Source organism: Podarcis muralis, chromosome 1 (assembly GCF_964188315.1).
Source record: "Podarcis muralis chromosome 1, rPodMur119.hap1.1, whole genome shotgun sequence".
Taxonomy (NCBI): domain Eukaryota; kingdom Metazoa; phylum Chordata; class Lepidosauria; order Squamata; family Lacertidae; genus Podarcis; species Podarcis muralis.
This window is the reverse complement of record NC_135655.1, coordinates 72,709,974-72,736,119: the sequence shown is the minus strand read 5'-3', so window position 1 is coordinate 72,736,119 and position 26,146 is coordinate 72,709,974. Positions and strand designations below refer to the sequence as shown.

Sequence of the window (26,146 nt, the reverse complement as noted above, 5' to 3'; positions counted from 1 at the left end):
CTAGATTTGGACCTGGTCCTGACAGATGAAAAGGACAATGAGAGGTTAGAGGGAGCAGCTATGCATTTATTACCTCTATTATATTAGTGCTGACCTACTCCGTGCCCTTGAGTCTGTGGATCACTGTCCACAGATCACCTTCCCAACTGGTGCTGACACAACAGCTTATTGTTAATTTATTATGGGGGGAAATCCTCACTCTAGATTTAAAAAACAAAACTTGTGCAATCTTGGAAAAGTATAACTGAAATGGATGAAGTACACATGACACTGGGTGACTGGAGTCCAAATCCCAGCCCAGTCCAACTCATTTGTTGTGTATTCTATTATTGTGCTCATATCCAAGCCTCAGTCACCCATCTGTAAAATGGAAAGAACAGTGCTCAACTTCCATAGCGCTGTAAGAAAGGAAATCACCCTGTGCACTAACAGTAACATCACGGTATCTCATTATTTTTACTATTTATGCAACATCCTGGACCCTTTTGAAAATCTGACTGTTGACTTTCTGTGTGTCAGCAGTTCAAAGCTTTTCAATGAGGTTAAAGGCAGGGAGAGGGGTATAATAATAATAATAATAATAATAATAATAATAATAATGCCCCACCCATCTGGCTAAGGTTGCCCCAGCCACCATGGGTGGCTTCCAACACATATAAAAACATAATAAAACATCAAACATTTGAAACTTCCTGAAATAAATACTAATGTTATTGTTTATGATACAGTGGCAGCTGGGCAGCATGCTGCCAAACAATAATGTATATTTTGAGATCCCACAAATATTTCAGATTGGCCGCCATGTGTTGTTAAACCATCGTCCAGCCCAGACACTGAGATCCAGCGCTGAGGGCCTTCTGGCGGCTCCCTCACTGCGAGAAGTGAGGTTACAGGGAACCAGACAGAGGGCCGTCTTGGTAGCGGCACCCGCCCTGTGGAACGCCCTCCCATCAGATGTCAAGGAAATAAGCAGCTATCCTATTTTTAAAAGACATGTGAAGGCAGCCCTGTTTAGGGAAGTTTTTAATATTTAATGCTGTATTGTTTTGAACACTTGATAGGGAGCCACCAAGAGTGACTAGGGAAACTCAGCCAGATGGGCAGGGTATAAATAATAATAATATATTATTATTATTATTATTATTATTATTATTATTATTATTATTATTATTATTATATTTATTAAAGAAAAAGCTGGATTTGTCTCTTCATCTCAAGCCTTGTAGTGGTATCTGCAATGTCTACACTAAACATGGCCCTACTGAAATAAGTGGAAAAACCAAACCAACAAACCAAAGTCCCTGTGTAAATCATATTGCAGGCTGAAATTAAATATTCTGAAAATGAAACGTCAGTATATCACTAGAATGGGGTTTCTTTGCCCAGAGAGTCTTTTCCAGCATTTACATTCTCCTTGCTTGAATGAGCCAGTTACATTTGCAGCTATCTGGATTGTGAAACCTCCCTATGAGCTCACTGCTTAGATTTTGTGAACATTCATTCTTTATGACCAAAGTGCGTAGAGATGATGTTTTTATGTTGACCTCATATTTTAAAACAATAGCATTCCATTGAATGGTTGAATTTTGCAATTATGTTGCAGACGGGGAGAGAGGGGGGGTAGGGGAAGGGAATTATAGAATTGGGGGGGGGTTATTAATTTGGATTTCAATCCAAATTATAATATAGTATCTCATCAAACTGCCACCTTTTTTGTTTTTTGTTCTCTCCATGATAATCTACTATTTGGCTACTCTCAAAGATAATTATTACTATGGAGAGAACAAAAAGAGAAAGGGGTTTGGCGAGATACTAATGACATTATAACATACTAGCACTTTTCTTTTGTTTTTGTTTTTTTTAAATCCAGAAAAATAGGGAAAGAACATACAAAGAACTCTGCTGCATCAGAATGCCCACCTCGTCCAGCTCTCACAGAAGCCAATCAGATGCCTGTGGGAAGCCCACAAGTAGGATCTGAGCACAAGAGCCCTCTCCCCACTAGTGCTCCCCATCAGCTGGTACCCAGAGGCATGTTGACTCTGACTGTGGAGGTACAGCATAGCCATCATGGCTAATAGCAACTGACAGCTTCACCCTCCAAGTGGGTGGCCATTGCTACCTCTTGTGGAAGCAAATTCCATATGGGCTGGGTGAAGAAGCACTTTCCTTTTTCTATTCTCAATCTTCCAACATTCAGGTTCTTCAGGTGGCCCTGGGTATTATGTTCAAAGGGAGAAAGTGTCAGGAGCTCAGCTTGAGTAGGACCCTAGTAGAGACACATGCCCGACTGGCATGTTCTCTCCCTCCTGGTCAATCATTCAGGAGCTTCATAAGCTTTCTTCTGCCCGAACATCACAGCGACCAATGCCAACAAACATTAGCACACTTAGGGATGCGCAGTTCACGTGACAGACCTCAGCAACTCAGCATTTTGGCTAATCTACTTTGTTTACATATCAACACACACGGAGCACTGCAACATGGCTCCCTCTCTCTCTAGCATCAGACAGCAAAGAGAGAGAACAAAAGACAATAGTCCCACTTCACGGAACACAGTAACATAAACATCCTGTCTCTGTCACTTCCCACTTTGTGGAGTCAAAACATACATCGTCATGTGATAGACAAAAATCCCATGACTGCAATCATGGAGCAGGAATTCTAACAGAAATTTCCCTCCACCTCCTCTCTGCGCATCATACATAATCTTGTACACCTCTATCATGTCCCCTCTTACTCATTCCCCACCCCCCAAAAAACTGGAAAGGTATAAGCCCTTGACCATTTGAGTTGCCACTTTCTGAACCTTTTCCAGCTCTACAACATCCTGTTTGAGGCAAGGTGACCCTCGCGGAACACAGCACTCCAAGTGGGGCTGCATCATACATTTGCATAATGACATTATAACATTGGCCTTTTTAAATTCTCAATCCCTTTCCTAGCATGGAAGTCATTTTTTTTCACAGCTGCAGCACACTTGGATGGCATCTTCATCCCATTTTAAATCCATGTGATCAATCAAATCCTTTCCACATCAAGAGCAGTACTTTCACAGCCACGTTCATTTTCATTTCTTCTCCCCCAAATAAGAATGCCATCTTGTTACAAATTTATTTCTCTGCATTCTTCCTTATTAAAATTTCCATAACAGCAAGCTCCTGGCCATGATGTGATTATATCAGCAGGGACATTCTGAACTTTCTGTTCTCGCCGCAACCCAAAGATGTAAAATCAAATTATAGGTGGTTGTAGCATTCCCTACCCAGATCATTTTTGCTTTCAGAGACCACCTGCACCCTGTGAAAACCTGAACTGCGTACAAATTTTGCAGACAAATTCAGACTTTCCCATCAAACTTTCCCCAAGGGTCTCTTATTCTCAACATATTAACATGCCACAGATAATGTAAGAATTGCAATTACGTATGTAATAGTGGGCATCTAGTCTAAGTCAAAGGGAAGCTACTAACACATACATTGTTTCAAATTACTCATTTTGGGCAGAGCAGGTATTACATATGGGCACAGCAGGTACTAAACTGTGAACAAGCTGCTCTAATCCAACAATTCTGTTACAGTATTTTGAAATGCTTATTCTTAGCTGAAGAAGATCAGAACTGAGAAAAAACATTGGGTTAAAGCCCCTGTAAAAGCTGTGGGGAGCAGGCGGGGTTTTGTTTTCTTGGAGATATCCAGGTCATGCAAAGATTCTGACAAGAGCTGCAATGTGGCCCAAGAGTCATATTGCCTTTCTTTCTACAGCACATACATTCCTCATGTGTTCAGTGGGGGGTTCTGCACCTGTGTCAGCCTCCTGGCAGCAGCATAGCTATTGCTCAGCAGGCGAGGGGAAAGGTGGTGAGCCTTTCCCACCTGTGATTCTACACTGTCGCCCCATCCCTGTATCATCCAGGTAAATGGCAGCCACGTAGCAGGAGGGAGGCCCACTCCACAGCCCACCCCATCAGCTGCTCCTGTGGGCACTGAAAAGTTCTATGCAGGTGCGAGATTTGGGGACACATGCATCATCCCCACCTGCTCCATCTCAACTTTGTCACACTGAGCATCAAGAGCTGAAGGGGGAGCCGGAGGGCCGCAGGGGCTGCGCGGAACGGCCCGCCACGGACGGGCGCTCGACATGATGCGCTTCATGCTGCTCTTCAGCCGCCAGGGCAAACTTCAGAAGTGGTACTTGGCCACATCAGACAAGGGCAAGAAGAAGATGGTGAGAGAGAGCTCATGCAGGTGGTCCTGGAGCGGAAGCCCAAGATGTCCAGCTTCCTGGAGTGGAGGGACCTCAAGGTGGTCTATAAAAGGTAGGCCAGCTTGTATTTCTGTTGTGACAAGACAACGAACTCATCACTTTGGAGCTCATCCATCAATACGTGGAACTGCTGGACAAATACTTTGGCAGTGTGTGAGAGCTGGACATCATCCTCAACTTCAAGAAGGCCTACTTCATCCTGAACAAGTTCCTGATGGGGGGAGAGGTTCAGGACACCCCCAAGAAAAGCGTCCTCAAAGCCATTGAGCAGGCAGACCTCTTGCAGGAGGAGGATGAGTCGCCCCAGAGCGTTTTGGAGAAGATGGGCTTGGCATAGACTTGGGATCGTGAGCTGGCTCCCCCCCTTGCCCCTGCCACTGCCCCTCACATCCCTTTGCCCCCCATGCAGTGGGGGTGAGAGCCTGTGGTGGCCACGCAAGCTCTGCAGCCGGCCTCCTGCCCAAGGAATCTGCAAACCGCATGATGTAAATACTGAACCACCAGCTCAGGGTGGGGTGGGGTGGTGCACTGCGTCAGAGTGTTTGGGGGGCGGCAAGGAGGCATTTTGCCCCAGCCTGTTGGGGGGCAGAGAGAGAGAGAGCAGCGTGGCATTGAGAGGCACTGAATTATCTCCATTCTCCATTTTTTTCTCTGGGCTTTTTTCTGTGCCCCAGCAAACTCTCCTACTTCTACCGCCCTCTCAGCACCCCCCCAATCTGTTCACACCAGCAACGTGGTACTTCCTGCCTCCCCCAAACCTGTGACTCACCTGGGCAGCATGTGACAGACCCCAGAGGAGGAGGTGGCGGCAGCGCCTCTGCCTTCTTCCCTCCCTCTTCCTATTTCTCATTTTTTTTGTGTTGGGGTGGCAGGCGCCCCACATGCATGTGGAGCACGTGGCCACAGGTAGCCGGAGATTCGGAGGAGCCTGCTGTTTGGAAGACCAGCAGCCACCGCCCCTCCCCGCCTCCTAAACTTTGGGTGCCTGTATTCCCTCCCCCCTGCCCCTTTCCAATAAGGCATGATCTTTCCGGACCCGAGGCGTGTGTGCGAGTGTCTTCTCTGTTTTGGAATAAAGCATGTGGTGGTGGTGGGAGACCTGAAGGGGACATGGATGCACGCTTATCAAAATGCAGACAGATGTGTCCCTGGGAGTGGGAACATCAATGGGGCAAGCTTGGGGATGGCACCCAGGGCCCCACGCCTCCAACATGCTTTGTCACACTTGAAGATGGTTTAGTTCTGATTTGGAAACACTGCTCACACCCGTGGAAAAGGCAGCATGTTTTGTTTGAATCGTGACTCACTCTCATCACAAGAGGTTCCCCCACGGTGCCCCCATTCAGAGCCCCAGATTCCAAGAAGATGAGAAAGAAGCCTTGAAAAACAGTTTGTTCCCAGAAAAGGAAATGTCTTTAGAATGCAAGTGGAAGAGGGATTCTTGCGTGAGGGGGCCAACAGCTACCGGGGGGCGGGGGGGGGGAGAGCAAAACAGGTTGACTTGGCTGGTGACGTAAGTTGAAAGTGAAACTTGCAACGATCCACGTTGCACCCTGCAGGCAAAATGGGCAGGACCCGAGGAAGGCTGCGTGGGTGATGAGCTGCCAAACTTAACAAATGCCTGTTCTTGGTAGATAGCAAGAGAAGGGGCAAAGACCACAGAGCTGTACTGCTGATAGGCAAATACTCAGACCATAGAAATACAACTGGTAGAGAGGGCTCCGTGTGATGTCATTTCCCCTCCTCTCCTGGAAAGGGAGGGGCATACAATACTTCCTGTCCCCCCCCTCTCTCTTCCTTTGAGCAATCATGGAGGTAGACATTTCCTCCACTTGCTCCAGTTTTGTGTACATGCCTGAAGCTGGTTATATTTACAGTACAGTCATACCTCATGTTACGTTCACTTCATGTTACGTTCTTTCAGGTTACGTTCCATGGCGACCTGGAAGTACCGGAAAGTGTTACCGAAAATGACGTCACGTGCATGCGTAGAAGAGCAGCGAATCACAACCCGCGCATGTGCAGACGCACCGCTGTGGGTTGCCTTCTTTTCATGTTGCGAACGGGCCTCCAAAATGGAACCCGTTCGCAACCAGTGGTACCACTGTCTATAAAGTATTTTGTCTGCATAGTTTTTATGGCTAACATTGCTGTGAACCAATACATGATTAAATGCACTTAAATCATATTTTATGCTTACTTTCCAGTTTGTTGCTTGATTAAGAGGGGTAAGAAAAGGGAGCCAGCTTACTTCACAGCTGAACTTGCTCAAAACAAGCTTTTACAGCCTGATTGCTATGTTGTTGAAACTCAGTTCAACCCACACATGTGGGCACCTGGAGGGATAAATTGCCATGAATATATTCTCTCCTGCCTGTTAAAACCTATCCCACAGGTTGCACACAGAATAAGGAAGGACTGCAAGGATGTAGGGACACTGTAAATATTCGTTAAAATAAGGCATGCTCAGTGTTCTGTTTTGGATACAGTTTGTGCTCACTCTTCAAGTGGGGCACAAACAGCAGAAGAAATATAGCTGATACAAACACTACCAAGCATTTCCCAAGGGCAAGAAGCACAGGATATTTGGCCTTGAATGTGCTACAGCAACTCCTTGTAATCTGTGTAAAGCCTTTCATTCCACTGGTATGAATCTGGGTATCATAAGAGAGGCTTCAGCTGACTTTGAACAACTCTTGATCTTTATGCACATGTTTGATTATTGCCAGCACAGAGCATAAACTAGAGGATAGGTATCTGCAGGGAAAAGTGGCTATCCTGGCTAGGGCTGGGTTCACATTTGCATTCCTAACTGACTGAAACATGAGTCACCTTTAAGCTTCATGCATGAAAACATCCAGTACAGTTGACAGAGCAAGGGCAGAAACAGGGGTGCTTCATATTTTACAAAGCAAACACTTAAAAACGTGAGCAATGAGCACAAGTTCTTTCAAACTGACGTGCACAGGGTGGAGGCCATGCTCCAATCATGGCTGCCCGCCATGCACACACAGGTGTTTTAAGGCTGTGCATCCATCGTTCACATCATTGCTGTTACCAGATTTTTCACAATGAATCTGGGGACACTTCATTGAAATGAGTCGAAATGATAGGATTTTGTCAGGGGACTGATTTGTACATCTGGGGACTGTTGCCGGGAAATGGGGACATCTGGTAACCTTACTGAATGAAGCACAGGGGAATCCACAGCAAGCACAATGACTATGTGAAATGGACCCCAGGCTTGCCATCTCCTGACTGGCATATGAATTGAACCAAAAGACTTTGCAGAGAATGTTAGCCACAAAACCGCACATGTGGTCCACAGGCATCCCGGAATGACTGACTGGTTGGGGCTTTCCTTCCACCCCCAGCTTCCTTCCTCCTCCTATCATGGCCAAAGGCCCTGAAAGAAAACAATCCGAAGTTCATTTACACCAATCCTCGTGGTCCACCCCAGAGTACAAATACTCCTGGTAAAGAGGTTTTCAGTTTACTCAACTTGTAATGAACCACTCTGTGTCAAGGGAATTGCTGAAGCTTTTCTTTGATGCACAGTCATGTGGGGCAGTACATTTTTGTGTATTTTTCACTCTGTGTGAGTATTAAATGAGATACTTAGCTTCAAATCTTTGTTCAGATCCTGCTCGGGCATTAACAGCTCTGATAATTTCCCCTTATTCTAAATTAAGCTGCCAAATTATTTTCCTTTCCTTCGTTTAGATTTGGGTGGAATTCAGCCTGTAGGGCAAGCAGTAAGTTCAGAATGCCACATGCGAGCAAGTGAGCCGCACCAACAATGCAGATTCTGAATGAAACAACTGATGGAACCAAGAAGTTACGTTGACTCAGAAAGCCATGCTTTACCTTACAAAAATGCAACAAACATATACTAATATGTTTACAATAAGCTATCATCACTCTGCACGGGAAAAGGAAATGGAGATTAATGCTCAGAAAATTATCCCTATCATGGTAAGGTGAAAAATAGACACGCTTATATGCACAGCGTGATTCCAAATGTACTTACTCAGAAGCAAGTCCTGCTGAGTTCAGTAGATGTTACTCTCCAGTAAGTGCCTTTAGGACTTCACTCATAGGCATGACTAATGGGCTTCCCTAGAACCAGTCATCTTTGTCAGTTTTGAAATATGAAGTATGCTTTATGCTCCCGGAACAACATAACCCACGGAATTGCTATACATAGAACATATGATCAAAAACAGCATGCACCAAACCCCACACATATTTTCTGGCATTTAGTTCTAATAGCAGTTCCCTATCCCCTTCTTTTCATTCCCCCCACCTATAATGTGAAAGATTTTTGCCCCAGTGGTATTCATGCTAGCTTAAGTTTTTAAACACACAGCTGAGCAGCAAGAAAACCAAGTGTGGTTTTTCTACTGTTTACTGCAATAAAAATAGACAGTACAGACATGGTTAAAATTAGTTGAAGATATTCTGGACCTATTCAGGGCTATAAAAGGTTTAATTCAAATGTCACTATTTCCTAATATAAAAATCATGATTTGAAGATAGAGAATTTGTTGCTGGCTCCTAGGCTCTCTCCTTACACATGAATCTCCCCTTTCATTTTATGACTGGCTATAATAACCAGAGTTCACAATAATCAGAGTTAGCACCAGTCAAATTAGAAAACAACAACATGTTTCGCAAGCCAATTTCAAACCATGGTTCAGAGACAATCCTAGCTGGTGCCACCCATATATCAGATTCAAGAAAACTAGGATCACATGGAACAGGGGTGGAAAATGGGTAAGATGAAAAGAGGGACGGGGTGATGAGAACACAAAAACCTGAACCGCATTTCTAATCTTCAAAACTATGACTGGGGAGATCAGGAAGCATGATGTCTGAAATAGTCTTCCTGGAAGAGGGATTGACTGTTAAACCACTCTGAGAATTGTAGTTCTCTTTTAAGTGGATACTTTTATCCTGATCTGTATTGGAGTTGAAATTGTTCTTATATATGAAATTGTTTTACTAGTGTTTTTATTGTTACTTCATTTCTCAGTGTTATTGTTATTTTATTTCACAGTGAGTGGCTGGTAAGTGGGATGGAAACAAACAAACAAACAAACAAACAAACAATGTTTTCCAAGATAGTTTCTAGAGAAACCTTTTTCCTAACCACATTTAATGGCTAGACTCTTGATAATGTTTTGCCACCTAGTATCCTTCCATCAAGCAACTCCACACACACCAATGCCTTTATATTCTCAATCCTTCCTCGGCTCCCATTCATGCTTTCCAAAATCTCAGCTGCTGAAAGATGTCAGTCTCCTATGATGTTAATGGAGGACATGGACATTTTGTTGATCTACACTGTCAAGAATTCAATATACGATGACGGCTGGTGGCTTGCTGAGTGCTCGCATCCTGGATTTCAGTTTTCCGCTTCAGCTTATAATTACACTCCATAAACATTCTGCACACACTTTGACAAATATAAGCTCACCTCAGGAGGCTGCTTTCATCCAAGAAGTAATAGACATAACTCAGCAGCTCAAACCACATTTCTGACCCCCAGAGTGAAATGAATTAGCATTACACATAAATTACTTTTAAAAGCCATCAGGTTTTTGGAAATGTATATGTAATTTGTTAATACACTACTTACTTAAGCAATTGAAGGGAAATTGCATCAGGGTCACTTCCCAAGCCCACTCTGAAATCAATGGGCCTACCTGAGCAGTCTCAGAGAAGGCATTGCAGAGAGTGATTTCTTTAAATTGCATGTCTTAAGGTAACATTTCTGAAAGCCTGTCTTGGTTGCATTTTTCGGAACTCGGTGAATTACCATTTAATTGTTGAGAGCAAACCAGGTGCTCTTTCCGTTTTCATCTTGTCAGTTGCCTACTCCCATCGGTGCATAGCTGCTTACACAACGAGGCTTCCTGAGAGGGAAACCAAATGATCCCAGTAGAGCCAGTCTGGTGTGGTGGTTAGAGGTGTGGACTACGGTCTAGTAGACCAGGGTTCAAATCCCCACTTGGCCATGAAGTTCACAGGGTGACCTTAGGCCAATTACTGCCTCTCAGGCTATCCTACCTCATAGGGCTGTTGTGGGGATTAATTGCCAGCCGGGGTGGCTGGGTAGGCAGGAGCTTTTTGGAGAAAAAGGTGGAATATAAATGTAATAAGTAAATAAAAAATAAAAGCAGGTGGCACGTACCCTTAGCCACTGCAGCAAGTCTTCGCAGCAGAAACTGTAGCTCAGGAACCCGCCAGTGCTTATCAGAGATCAGGGACTACAAATTGTGTAAATGTGCACCACGACCCATTGCTACCACCCCCCATTCCTTATATTGGAGGAAAGACGCATTATGGTACCATGTGCCTTCCAAAAGTTCCTTTTGAGCCGTTGAGGTTACAAGCAAAGGGTGCCGCAAAACTTCTTTTGTAGCAGGATTAGAGAGGAGGATCTGCTGTAGAACGACAATGCTTGCGTTATTGGTAACTAACAGAATACGGGACACAAAGAAAATAACCCAATACACCTCAGCCTATCCGTGCACGTAGATCAATCTGTTCAACCCAAACTAGAGGCAGAAGGCAGGTGCTTACAGGAACAGCACATGCATCGAACCCAGAAAGTTTATTTGCATCCACAAGAATTCAAAGGTTTTCTCCTGAACCTAGCTTTGCTAATAACCTGCTTGCAGCCATTGGCATTTTACCCATTGCCTTCTTTAATCTAAATAGTAAGGTCCTTTTTCTGTATTTCCCACTCTGTCAACAGAACGTGAGCATAGCCCCCCCCCCCCCTGTCTCTTGTTCTTTAAGCTAAGCAGGTGCAGCTATTTAAATCTCTGCTTGTACAATAAATGCAACACTCAAGGGATGTTTGAGAAACTCCATGTCTGTGCAAAGAGACCCAATCCACACCTCCCAGATTAACACATGAATTCCATTATCCTTTGGATTTTGCATGCTGCTGAATTTTGCAACACAGCTCTCAACTATAAATATTATAAATATTAAGAAAGAAACTATAAATATTAAGAAGAAATCAAAATGTGTTAAAATATGCTGTCAGGGAACTGCCATCGCAGCCAGGAGTGGAGGAAGGGCTCCCAAGCGATGCCGGAGAAGGGCCCAGCAGGGAAAGAGGGGACTCAGCGGCCGGGGAAGGAAATCAGTGTTACACCAGGGAGAAAGGCGGGCAGAGGCGGGCTTCGGAGAGATGGCTCCAGGACTCTTCGCCAGAGACCAGCAGGGTGGCTAGGCGGAGACTATCCGTCAAGGAACTTTTATGTTGGAAGAAGTTCAGGAAACGCCCACTGACGGATTCTGCCAGTGACTGAGACAGACGCGGAATCAGGACTGTCCAGCCAAGGAAAGGTTTATCCAGGCAACCTCGCCGAGAGTGGCGGCAACTTACGCACGAGCAACCCCCAATTCCCATTACATATGCATTTTAGGATAAATGGGTGCAGTGAGATACAACGGTATTTAAAGACGTATCTTAATTGGATTTTACCTGTGGATTAAAAAAAATTCAATTTGCAGATTGAGGCGGAAGTGGGACAAAATGGACATACACAAAACAGGAACTGGAAATAGACTCAACCATCTATCCCTAATTCATACCTCCCAGAACTGAATTTCTCCCCCTTAAGCCCATGTCACAAGGCATTCATAGCAACCTTGAGATCAGCCAGCCCCTCATATCCCCATGCCTCTTGGATCTATGTCTTTTAATGCAGCAGGGAATCTGAGCAGGAATTAGTTTAACTCAGGGGTAGCCAGCATGGTGCCCTCCAGATGTTGGGCCCTCCACAATGTTAAAATTTTGATTCTGAATGTTTTCTAAACCCTTCACCCACAGGCTCAGATAGCACACATAATGGGAATAAGCTGCAATGTTTGCTTGTTATTTGACCCACTGGTCAAATAACAATTGCCATTTCCCCATTTAGTGGTTGGAACTGCACCAGAGAATGTCAGGAAGCACAAATTTGCAGGTCAAACACCTGGCTAATGAGGACACCACCGTGTTGCCCTTAACTGTGCTGATCTCATGGAGGTCTCAGTGATACAGATCTCATTTCTATTGCTGAATACAGACAGAGAAGGAGCATAGAACAGCATGAACTCATGCAAGTTTCAGCAATTATTTTGAGGTGTATGCTTGAATGTAGCCAATGAAACATACCAAAGAAAATGGGGGGGGGGAATACAATGGAAGTAGGAAATTAGTGAGAATCTGCATAAGCCGTGACTCAGCAACAGAATGAGCAGTTGCATTTGCTGTCAAAATGCAAATTATCATATACCAGGCTTTCTGAGGCAAAGGGCAAGATGGCACATCCATTTCCCACACAGAAGCTGACTGGCTTGACAGCTGAGTCTTATTTTGACACTAGTAATGGGGCCTCCTCCACCTGAGAGCAAAAGGGTAGCTTAGGGGGCCACAGACAAACTGCCTTCCAGCACCTTACCAACACTTGCTGTTGCCCCCAAATCTGCCACCTTAGGGTTTCCATCTCACTCTGCCCAACTACAGGGCTGTCCCTGCTAGTCCTCTCCAACCTGGAGATCTCTGTTTTGTATTGCAACTTCCATCATCCTTGACCATTGCACATGGTTATCACATACGCTAAGCTGTTTATTATTGTTAGCAATCATAAGATCATACTGCCAAGCACACATGGTGCTTTACTGAAGTAACATAAAGGAAGGAAAGAAAGATAGCTCCCGAAAGGAGCTTGCAACCTAAATTTTGAGGTGGAGGAGCTAATAAAGAGAGAGAGAGAAGGGCCGGTGTAATAACAGACAAATATGACCACAGGCAGTAACACGCACTCAGACTTCATTCCAGCCTACTCAGAGTGATCGCTACAGAGATTAAATGCAATAACGAAATCCGCTGAGGAAAATCTTTAATCATTTCTCAGTGTTATGGATATTATATTGCTTGCTGTGTTAATATTGTAACCTAGTAGGCAATATAATACCCGCCAATCTCAGTGGAAATATTAAGGAGTGCAGGAGAAGCATCAGCAACAGAGACTGCACCAACCCACAACTCTGGCAGACAATTGAGCTGCTTTGTTGATGAGGGTGGGGCCGAGAAGCAAGGATGAATCTGTGGTTTCCACCCAGCCAAAGCTGCAGAACTTCTGCTGTCCACAGCTCCATGACTAGCCATGCTGGCAGATGCAGCATCCATGATCAGGCAGAATGTTTGCTACTTTCTTATCCCCATTAACCCCCGTCACCCAGTAAGAACTGCAGCCACATTTGTTGATGGTGCCTGAGTCTAGGGTTGTACAAACCTCTATTGTTACTTTATACATAGGAAGCTGCATTCTACTGACCGCTGGTACATCTAAGCTCAGTATTGTCCACATCAGGGCTACTCTAAGAGGTGGTCCACAGACTTCTACCAGTCTGCTAGCCATCAGCTGCCACTCCCTAGCGAATCCACCACAGCCTAGGTTGGGTGGGATGCTTCAGGGTCCAAATATGGTACTGGTCCCTGGCACATTGAGGGGGCAGAGAATTGTTGGTTCCCCACATCATCAGACCGCTTGAGAAGTGCCAGTCCACACCATCAGATTGTTGATCCATCTAATACAAAGAACTGGGGGGAAATCAGAAACTGAAATTGACAGATTTGTCTATCCCTAGTCCTAGGGATGCAATGGCAATTTTGATCTATTTATTTACTTAAAGCATTTACACCCAGCCCTTCAAAACTTGTTCTTTCTTAGTTACATGTTGGTAATACAGCGCCTTGACTTTCTGCTGTGGCTATCATTGTTCTGCTAGTTCAGTTGTCCAATCTGTTCCCTTCTGCTAATATAAAAGCATTCCAGGATTAATAGAAACTCGGATGCCTTTGAAAATGCTTTGATGATATTTAAATCCACCCAGAGGATTACTAGAAAAAGTGTATGCTTTGCTGCTGGAGGAAGAAGGAAAAATTCAGAAACAAAGGAATAAACGAAACGCTGACAGTAGTGAGATATTATCAGAACAAGCTTCTGATCTCTGCTTAAGAACATAGAAAGCTTCCTTAAAAAGAGTCACGACCATTGGTCCAACTCTCACAGTACTGTCTACAGTGACTGCCGATGGCTCCCCTGGGCTTTCAGGAGGGAGGGGGTGCTCCAAGCCCTGCCTGGAGATGCTGGAGGCTGAAGCTAGGGCCTTCTGTAGACAAAGCAGATTCTCTTCGGGGCCACTATGCTGGAGATGAGAGGGAAGGGGAGCACATGAGTCTGCACCTTATTCATGTAACACTAAACCATGGCTTAGCATTACATCTGAACACTCTCTTTGTTGCAGATCTACATTTCGCTTGCCCACCTGTGCTGCACAGATTCCAGCAAGCATACTGCATGTGGCATGTATGTGTTGGAAGAACTGGACATGGATGAAGGGGTTCATTTCTCCTTGGGCACAAATCACCCCATGTATGAGATAAGCCAACAGGTGCAAATTCAGCCAAGCCAGTTGCTGTGGCAATGAACCCTTAGTCAATGAGTCTGTCTGTGAATCAGAGGCCAGGTTACATCTTGAATCGTTGGAGCAACAGAAATACTTTCTACCTGTATATATCTGTATCTGCAAAGCCAACAAGATGTATGCCTGTGTCAGCATCCAGAACTGTATTACCAAAGCCTGATCTTGTGTGGCAGTAAACCATTTTGGACCTTAAGCTGTCTCTCTGTGTGGTGACTGGAACTGGAGACGACTTCTGCTATGTGGGTATCTCACATCAGTTTCCCAACAGTATGTATGTATTAATTAAATGTACATCACACCCTTCCTCACAAAAGAGTAAACTTGGCTAGGCAAAAAGAAAGGTGTGCATTAGATCCAGCCAGATGGTGGCTGAGTTTAATCACTGCATTTGTGAATAGTCTGGTCCTGCAAGAAAAAATGACTATAAATCACAGATTGTGATGATCAGTTTGCTTGCGAGATGTGCAAAGTATCAGCAGCGGCTTTCGCTCAAATTGCTTCCATTTGTGTTTCCCAAGGCACTTCTGGTCTTGTCCTGTTACTCACTGCATTTCAGCCACATAAAACAGTTTATCACATTGAGAGGCTCGACGGTGTTAAGGATCCCCCCTTCCCCATCACAGAACTGGAGTGATGGATATTAGGGCAATATCAACAGGCACAGCAGCTCAAACACGACACCGTTTCTAAAGCTACTTGCATTTGCAACCAAGATCGAAGGGAGGGGGGGAAATAATTTGGAACACGAATCAAAACGAGTCAGGAAAATGCTAAGAGTGTTTACAAAGGAGAGTACTCTGTGTTCCCTACTGAACTGAGCAACGTCTCTAACCTCTGATTTAGAATTCAAAGATGTTTGGCAGCCTCCAGCCCCTATGCTGGAAAGTCCCGATCCTGGAAGTTTTTTGTTTTCTTTTTTAATGCCAGTTTAGTTGGTATACCCAACTTTATGTTTCCATGACACACTGTGCCCGGTAGGAACAATGGGACTACATTAGAGCCAAGGAACTGTGTAAATACTAGTAGACCCAGGGCTTCCCCAGGGGGTACTCAAGGGTATGCAGTACCGGTACCTCTTTTTTGTTGTTGTTTAAAAGTGTGGCATTTTACTGTAACAACTTCATGATGAGTACTGGAACCTACTTTTCTAGAAAAAAAGCACTGAGTGGACCTGTGGTTGTTCATAAATCTATTGAGAGCAGGGGGAGTGGTGCAAAACTGATGCAATGAATTGCTCTCTCTCTTGGGCTCCTAGCAGAAAAAGGTTGATATGCCTCCTGCCTCTTTTAAAGTGCAAAGTATCAACCTGTTTTTACACTTCATTGGCTATAAGAAATGCCTTGTAATATTAATCCTAATAATCATTAATATTACAAGGCACTCTGGGCGGCTTTCAACCAATATAAAAACATAGTAAAACGTCAAACATTAAAACTCCTCCATACAGGACTGCCTTCAGGTGTCTTCTAAAAGTTGTACAGTGGTACCTCGGGTTACATACGCTTCAGGTTACATATGCTTCAGGTTACAGACTCTGCTAACCCAGAAATAGTACCTCGGGTTAAGAACTTTGCTTCAGGGTGAGAACAGAAATCGTGCTCCGGTGGCGCCGCAGCAGCAGGAGGCCCCGTTAGCTAAAGTGGTGCTTCAGGTTAAGAACAGTTTCAGGTTAAGAACGGACCTCCAGAACGAATTAAGTACTTAACCCGAGGTACCACTGTATAGTTTTTTATCTCCTTGACATCTAATGGGAGGGCAACCCATTGGGCACCCTTGATTCCTTTCCTTTAAATATGATTTTCCCTAAAGATGCTTAAGACAGATACCCCTGAGCAGGAGCAGGGAAACAGAAACATTTAAACAAGCACCAAAGGTAGCCTTAATGAATTCCAGTAACACTATTGTCCTGCATTGCAGGGGGTGAGACTACATGACACTTCGAGTCTCTATGATTCTATTGTCTTCTAATAATCCTAACACAAAGTGGAAGCAATTGAAGGATAGGGAGAAAGCCGGGCGTAGATCAATTTTCTCAGCTTGTCTGCCCAGTTATAGATCCCTGGGCATCTGCAACAAGAGTTTATGTAACTAATGCAGGTGCTCAGAATTGGACTCCTTCAACAAAAGGGAGGAATTGCTTTCAGCCGAGAACCAGGAAACATTTCAAATAAGCCAGTTGAGAAGAAAGAGAAAATAAAAGCAGTACTTAGGTGCTCCTAGAAAAGCAGAAGGTTATGTGTTTACCTACTCAACGTACATAACTGCAATTGTAATATCTGGCAGAGCTGGTCATTAACTGCGATGAGTCATGGATCTGACCCATCTGCTACCTATGGCTGTTGGCTACGTCGAGAAACATTTCTGGTGGGAAAATATTTATCGGGTACATATATTTTTTTAATGCAGAGAATGGGGAGGGGAAAAACTACAACACTCTCAAAAAAGGGAGTTTCATCGCCAGTTTTCTACAGGCAACTTCTTTTATTTATTTAAAAATAATAATTTATTATCTGTACCCCACCCATCTGACTGGGTTAATATTAATAATAATAATAATAATAATGAATTATTTATATACTGCAATAACAATAAAAATATCAATGAAGTTTACAACAATATCTATATACATTTTTTTAAAAAAAGATAGAAATCTAAGAGAAAACTGACTTTCAAAGGATAACTGAGTTTTGGTTCATATAATGGTTCTGAAAGTGCAAATTAGGTAGTTTCTCATTAAAATGCAAACCAAATTTCTCCCTTATCCCCTACCCGTGCATAGGTCTCTAGGCATAGGCAAGTCATTTGCAATACGGCTGGATTTCCTGTTCAAGGGTCAAACAGAAGGGAGCAAACTAAATCAGACCCTCTGCTCCCTACTCCATTCTTCAAGCTCTGAAAACATCTTCAGCAGGCAACAAAGTATCAAAATCGTAGGGAGCATATTTGTCACATTGCACTTTCAATATGACAAAAGACGACAGCACACAGTTTTTAAAAAGAGAGCCAAATAAGACGAGTGTCTCAGAATCAGTCCTAAGGCCTCTCTGGAAAAATCTGCCTGACCAACTCAGAACATTGGTCCATCTAGCTCAGTGCTGTCTACACGGACTGGCAGCTGCTCTCTCCGGTTTCAGAGAGAGGACCTTTCTCGTCCTACCTGGAAATGCCTGATATTGAGCCCAAGCTCTTCTGCACACAATGCAGATGCCCTTGAGCGTATTAATACTGGCCTGACTTACAGGGAACTTGAGATGATTATTGAGACAATGTATTTGATGGGCTTTGAACAGTCAAGAAAAAATGCTAAGTGTTGTTATTAAAAATCCAAGGAAGTGGCAAGTTTACCCAGGGCCTAAAAGAGCAAAGTGTGACTGCTTTGGATTTTGGCGTTACTGCCACTGTCTCCATTGCTAGGTGGGCATGATTTTTTTCCCTTTAAAAACAACAACAACATTTTTAGAGCAGTGCCTAAGGCTTGAGGGCTGAGGCTATATTGATGACACTAAAAATAAAAGCGCTCTTTTCCGCGGAACCAAGTGCAATGCATTTGCTAGTCAATAAGGCTTGGCATTTAGAAAATGTTACGCAGTGGTTCTCCAAATGGCTATAGTTTCCAAGAACTTGGGGACTCCGCTTCAACAGCTGAGGCTGATATTTCTCTTTGTCTACTCCTAAGCCTTGTGCATTCTCGAAATAAATGCTCAACAACGTCAGGAACAATAACAACTACTCATGAGTGCCAGATGAATTAGTAAATACCAGACAGGGAGTCCCACGCTGGCCCAGAGTTCGCTCTTGGGGCGGTTGGGAGGACACGATGTTACAGCAAAGCTGTGTAGTCTTTACACACCTCCCATCGGATCACAGCTGAATGTCTGTGCCAGAGCTGAGCATTTCAGAAGAGCTTAAGGGAATTACTCAAAGCTCGCATAATTTCTTGCACTTAAGCCCTTTATCTTTTCTCCCTTTTTCCTCCTACACTCCCCAAAACACTCTTCCTTGGTTTGGGTTTTGCAAGGGACCTCCTTTTGGTTTATTAGAGAAAATGTGTTCTCTTCCCAACAAGTGAGGTCCAGCTCCGAAGGCCTTCTGGTGGTTCCCTCACTGCGAGAAGTGAGGTTACAGGGAACCAGGCAGAGGGCCTTCTCGGTAGTGGCGCCCACCCTGTGGAACACCCTCCCAGCAGATGTCAAGGAAATAAACAACTATCTGACTCTTAGAAGACATCTGAAGGCAGCCCTGTTTAGGGAAGTTTTTAATGTTTGATATCTTGTTACTTTATTATTATTAATAATAATATTCTGTTAGGAGCCGTCCAGAGTGGCTGGGGAAACCCAGCCAGATGGGTGCGGTATAAATAAATAAATATAATAATAATTATAATTATAATAATTATAATAATTCCTCCAAAATGATGGCACGAAAGGCAATAATAAGCTTGTAACATTATTGTTTATGTTGCCTTCTTTGTAATGAATTTTACAATTGCTGTCTCATTTCATTCCTGTGTCCTGTGTAGTCCTCTTTTGCACTCACGTCACAGGAAAACACTGACAACATTGACACCACAGAAGTTACCACTGGTTACATATCTGACCACTGACCACTGAAGTTGAATCCTGACAAGACAGAAGTACTGTTTTGGGGGGACAGGGGGCAGGCTGGTGTGGAGGACTCCCTGGTCCTGAATAGGGTAACTGTGCCCCTGAAGGACCAGGTGCATAGCCTGGGAGTCATTTTGGACTCACAGCTGTCCATGGAGGCGCAGGTCAATTCTGTATCCAGGGCAGCTGTCTACCAACTCCAGCTGGTACGCAGGCTGAGACCCTACCTGCCCGCGGACTGTCTCGCCAGAGTGGTGCATGCTCTAGTTATCTCCCGCTTGGACTACTGCAATGCGCTCTACGTGGGGCTACCTTTGAAGGTGACTTGGAAACTACAACTAATCCAGAATGCGGCAGCTAGACTGGTGACTGGGGGCAGCCGCCGAGACCACATAACACCGGTCTTGAAAGACCTACATTGGCTCCCAGTACGTTTCCGAGCACAATTCAAAGTGTTGGTGCTGACCTTTAAAGCCCTAAACGGCCTCGGCCCAGTATACCTGAAGGAGCGTCTCCACCCCCATCGTTCTGCCTGGACGCTGAGGTCCAGCGCCGAGGGCCTTCTGGTGGTTCCCTCATTGCGAGAAGCAAAGCTACAGGGAACCAGGCAGAGGGCTTCTTGGTAGTGGCGCCCGCCCTGTGGAACGCCCTCCCATCAGATGTCAAAGCGATAAATAACTACCTGACATTCAGAAAACATCTTAAGGCAGCCCTGTTCAGGGAAGTTTTTAATGTATGATATTTTAGTGTATTTTTGGTTTCTATGGAAGCCGCCCAGAGTGGCTGGGGAAACCCAGCCAGATGGGCGGGGTACAAATAAATTATTATTATTATTATTATTATTATTATTATTATTATTATTATTCCCTTCAAGGAATGAGAAAGAAAACTGATCTAAGTTGGAAGCTTTGGGGCTAGGTTCCGCTTCCCTCCATTCTAAAGAAAGAACTTGAGACTAGATTACCTAAGAGAGCACCTCACCCCAGATATTCCTGTCCAAAGGTGTGCTTTGTTTGTACTAAAAACTGGGCCTTTAGTGTTGCAGCCCAAGTACCCTGGAATCAATTACCAGCCAAAGTCAGACTGGTACTCAATCATGATGTTTAGGTGACTATAGATTTTTTTTGTTTTGCTTTCCCTGAGGTGTAACCCAGTTGTGTATGAATTACTTGTCTGTTGAAATGCTTTTATTGTTCTTAGAGCTTGTAGAAATGGTTTTGATTGTAGAATTTGTACTTTTTGTATTTTATCTTATTTTTAGATTGTTGTACACTGCTTTAATGGCCTCCGACTATAAAGCGCTTTATAAATTTACAGAATAATATATTGTATTACTATATGTATTCTCCTTTCTCAGTACAGATTAAACATTTGAATTAATGTTTCTAGACAAGTGGTACCCATTCACAAGATAAACAGTCAACCACTGCTCTGAGAAGGCAGACAAATGCAACATTTGTTTTCATATACTGAGCTTTACTGTCAAAATGTTTAATTCTGGAGCCCTACTAAATGTCTATGGACAGCCTATGTAGGAGGAGTGAAGGAGTCAATTATCACGTTGGTGCTATTTGAGATACAATATTTATTTATTTATTTTCTTTCAAATGCCAAGCTTGGATTAGAGCCAAGCAATAACTTGAATTGTATACTCATAATCACAATCTATGCAACTGAAACAATCCGTTCATTGTTTACATGTTTATATCTGGACAATATTTTTAAAAGTTTTTAAAAGATCTGCAGCGCTGCTATTTAACTAGCCTTGGGTTTTAAAAGGAAGGTCATTCTGACCTTGAGATGGGCTTGTCGGGAAACACACTTCTTTTTGTCCCACTTTCTGCCTTTGATTTAATCTTTTCCAAGATGGCTAAATGGCTGACCTCTAGATTTCCATTTAAAATGCTGATTTCTCTTGAGCTGATCTATACTGTACTAGCTTTGCAACTGTCTCCAACAATCAGATGTGAGAGCATGTGGTTTTGTGTCTATCTTATACTTTTGATATTTTCCTGAAGACAGTGTACACTATACAGAAAACAATCTGGCATGTGCTGGAACAGGAGACAACTGCCAAAACATCAGAATTCTTTCCAGGCTCCTTTTATGTGGAAAGGAAGGTGCAGTGGGAGTGGCTTAGCAGGGTGGGCGGGACTTTTAACTTTCCACTTACTGGATACACCAGCTGCCCCGAATGAGTCTCTATCCTTATGTAATAGGTGGACAAGGAGAATATCCTTGCCAGAATGGGCCACCTGTACTCCTGACCCCACTTCTGAGTCCAGCTATTATTAATCATTCATTTTCAAGGAATGCACTCCAAACACCATTTCTTTAATTCTAAAAGGGCAAAAACGGGCAGAGTATTTTTTGAGGTCATTATTAACAGCGAGAAAATATTTTCAGAACCAGAAGATTTGTTTTAAAATGCGAAAAACCCCTTAAATGAAGATGCAGGGGAGAGCATGAAACAAATTGCTGAGTACCCAGTGACTTGTCAGCTTTCCTAGAGTGTCCTTGATTTTTTTCACAACTGCATTTTAATGAGAAGTGCCTTTGTTTACAGAATATGGCAGAAGCAATGGCAGCAACTTGGTCCTTTAAAGCTTATCAAAAGGGCCTCGTTGACAGCAGGCATTTAATGTCACATCATCCTCTGGCTTCACACGCCCCATAATTTTAGACACTCCAGGTTCATATTCATCATTTCCTCACATGTGTCCCATTTATGACCATGCAGCCATGTAGAAATAGACCTCCACGCAGAAGCTGCACTCCCTGAGACAAACATTGTGCCAGCTGCTAATTAACTCGAGTGTTGCTTGCGCCAAAGTCATGGTTCAGAACAGCTTCGAAGATCAGGACAAAGGTTGTGTCTGTATTAAAGCAACATGGCCCCATTTCCAGAACAAAGGCCGGAATCCGGAGATCAACAAGCCATACAAGAGGTGCCTCAGCAGCAAGAACTTCTTCTTTATTCCTATTACTGAATAACTGACAAGGGCAGATCACACAAACAATCATCCCCTTGCCACATGGCACGGCTGTCCAAGTGTTTCACCATGCCATCAATCTTTAGTTATGTAATCCCCCGCCCCGCAAAATTAAGTCTTTTCGGTAGTGGATTATATTGAACACAGTGATCTGTGCAGAGCGTACACAAGTTAAGTGTTACACTGCACGCATTTGACTAAATAGAGGAAGCCACCAATAATCAAAGAGAGGAAGGATGGAATATAACCTCTCCAAATTATGAGAATCAACCATTTTCAGATGTTGTTGTTACCTTTAAGCCTTGTTAGCAGTGCAGCCTTATCTATGGTGCAGGATTAAAAATTAGGAAGACAATGCATGATACTTTTGGGCCAAACTCTCAAGCATATTAACAGGTCCTTGAGAATCTGTCATCAGCTCTCAGACTTCAGGCTTACTTTTAGAGTGTGTGAGAATAACAGAAAAGCCCACTCTGCTGCGTTTCTGCAGGTCACTAAGCTGGCCAAGTCTCCTGATTGAAAAGAGACAATCCCGGAGCAGTGACTCACACAGAGATGCAACGGGCAGCTCCTTTGAGAAGAAGAAATTCTATTCTCTGCATTGGCAGTGACTGAGTGACTCAAACACATCTGATGTACATAACACATCCCCAGTGAATACTGACTGGAAGGAGGAAAAACTAGAGCAGGGAATCATATGGTGGCATAGCGGGCAGCCTCCTCTGCTGGTTTCCTATGGGATCATAAGAAACTTTATCTGTTTAGCTCAAGCTGTGTAACTGGGAACATTAGTATTTTGGAATTTACTGGTGCATCAAGATCCTTTAAGGAAGTACCTCTGCGGCCTGATTGCACTATACTTTTTCTTCTGCATTTAAAGCCTTCTTTGTTCACATCAGTGGAAAGGTGATCTTGGCCTCCATCTAGCCCTTCAATAAGAAGGGCTAGATGAAAGAACTATTTCCTTGTCCATCTTGTCCATTTTCTGCAGCACTATGAATGTCCTAAATAATAATAAAAATGCCTGCAGTATGTATGGGAAAGAAGACAAAAAGCCTATTCTAAGCATTGCAGGCTTGACATTTCAAAGTGATAGATCTGTGGTCCTTTGTACAGGCAATTTTCAACCCACAACATACAAAAATATGTGGTTATTCATCCAAATTCTCTAAGCGCAGTATTTTATTTCAGTGCCTGACAGCCATGGAATGTTCCAGAATTTCTGTAGAGCTCAGCAAACACATTCTCAACCAGGAGATGGTATTTGGAGGAGGAGGAGGAGGAAGAAGAAAAGAAAGAAAAGAAAAAGGTATTCCTTAGTGGGGAGGAGGCTATCTCCTTCATGCTTTTGAGGGCCACAAGTGATTGTTTCTAAAAACAGGAAGTTAACCAATATTGTAGAAACATTTGTTTAGGAATTTTGAAAGTCTATTCTCTTCCTTGAGCCACACCCGTGATGAAAGTGAAAAAGCCACGGCCTGGTATTTATAAAGAATTTGACATTTCCACAATGCTTTTGCCTGCGAAAACATAAAAGCCAACTTGTCTGAAGACAGGCTCACTCAATTTGCTTTGCCCTTTCCAAAATGCTAATCAATTGGTTTCCTCAGAGAGTACCGTATATATTCCTGGACTCATACAACTCAAAAAGATTTCATACTATTTGCAAATGGTTCTGCTTCAGGTTCACCTCTGTGGGCTGCCCTCTTCCTACGTTTACCATCACAGCAAGACAGGCTTCCTCAACTCCCTTATTCCAGAAGAGTTCCATAGTGTCCGAGGTGACTTCAATGTAACTCTAGCAACTCTCACCCACTGTACATGGAACCTCAAAGTATTAATTTAGGAAATAAAATGGCAAGATATAAACATTTAATTTATTTTACAGTGAGATACCTCAGCTTCCAATGGATAGAGCTCATATTTCTTTAAAATGATTATGAATTGTTTAGGACTATAATCATATATACCTAAGTGCTTTTCAACAGAATAAAATGGATCATTACTATCATTTTAACTATCATTTAAAAAACCATAAACCAGCTAAAAAAGACAACTAAAAGCAACTAAATAGAGAAGACTAAAACGGTCATTCATTAAAAATGTTAAAAGCCTAAGTAAACAGATACATGTTCACTGAAATAGCAACAATGGCAGTGCATGACATACCTGTAATGGGAGACATTTCTGCAAAGGAAGGGGCCACGACAAAGAAGGCTTTTTTAAAAAAAGAAGAAGATGTAACTTTCAAAAGCAGTTTTTAATATGGCTTTGAGCAGTGCTGTTTTGCTAGAAAAAGAGGGGCCAAACTCACCATGAACACGTCCCTCATTCTCTTAGAATCGCAATGGCGCCACCTGAGAGGTGCTGGAACTGAGTTCCCACTGGAGAAAAAAAGCCCTGGCTTTGAGAGAGGGTCTTTTGTTGAAAGAAGCAGATATTTGGGACAAAAACCATGTGCCACAGAGAGGATCCTTCCTTCCCTGGTTCACACACAGTCGCCAAAAGTATCCCAAATCGAAGGGTGAAAATAACCATTATTCTTTAAATAAAATTTTAAAGTTTCCTTTGGCAAAACCTTTTTTTAAAAAAAGAAGAAGATCAAAGATTAGTGTGACTATTAATATCTGTCCAGAAGATGCAATCTGTTATTCACAGTACAGGCCCCACAGACAAAAAGGCATTTGGATATCCCACCCCACCCCATCGCAAAACGTCTGCTTTTAATTAAATGGAGCCAAAAGAATATTTTTTTAAAAAAGAAAGAAAGAAATAAACCCTGTGCCTAGAAATAATTCTTAGCTTTACAGTGACAAAGGAAAGTATATGTGGGTTTTAAGGAATCAAACCCAATAGATGGAGCATGGTGCTGTCTCTAATTTACAGAAGAAGAAACTGCATATTAAGTGACACACCCAAAACTGTACATAAACTTCTGCGGTTAGGTTAAGACTGCTAAAGACGGAGGATTCACATGAGCTACTGTCTTCCTTAAGATGAGGCTCTAATTATGTATGGCTCTATGTATGGCTCTAATTATTGAAAGATATCCCCCCCCCCCAAAAAAAAGAGAGACCCTCCAAAACATCAGCATACTTAACAAAATGGAAGTGTTCCAGCACCATCTCCTACAATCAGCATTGAATTCAATGGGATTTAAGTGGCTAAAATACAGCTGTGATGCTGGATAACAGAGGCCATTTCTCCAGGACTGATTTTAGTCTCTTTTTTTCCCTTTACAGTTTAAATGTAATGAGATTTTATCACTGTATTAACTGTTCTGACGTGTTTTATTGATTGTTCCCTGATTTGTGACTGTCCTAAAAAGCAGTATAAAGTCTCTTAAAACAAAAAAGAATGTTTCCAAGAAGGAAGACTAGCCAACAGAAAAAAATAACCAGTTTTGTTTTATTTTTTGAAGGGTTTAATTCATAAGGGGGCAAAATGGTCACCCTTGCATGGTCAATGATATTTAGAAGAATGATCATGCATGTGCAAAAAGCATTTTTCCCTGCAGAATCTGAAATCAATAACGATGCCTCAACCGGCCACAACCCAACCCTGACAATTTTAGGAGTATAAAACCAGGAAATTGATTTTCAATATGCCCAACAGCCCAACAACACCAGAAACGAATAACCTAAATATGAAGTGAACTGAGAATGATTTCAGGAATTGAATGAAATGCCAGGGGGGGAATGATGTCTGGGTAGATATAGAGAAGGCCGGGGACACAAAGCAAGGCGACCTTGTTCTACGCACAACAGAGTAATTCGCATGGATAAA

At 43.2% G+C, this 26,146-nt stretch overlaps 1 protein-coding gene and 1 pseudogene across 3 annotated transcripts in view; one reads left to right on the top strand and one right to left on the bottom strand.

Moving 5' to 3' along the window:
* The window catches only part of OSBPL5 (oxysterol binding protein like 5), a 173,931-nt gene that overhangs the window by 97,106 nt on the left and 50,679 nt on the right, over positions 1-26,146 (bottom strand). The window lies entirely within an intron of this gene.
* Positions 3,992-4,733, top strand: LOC114598939 (AP-1 complex subunit sigma-1A pseudogene; annotated as a pseudogene).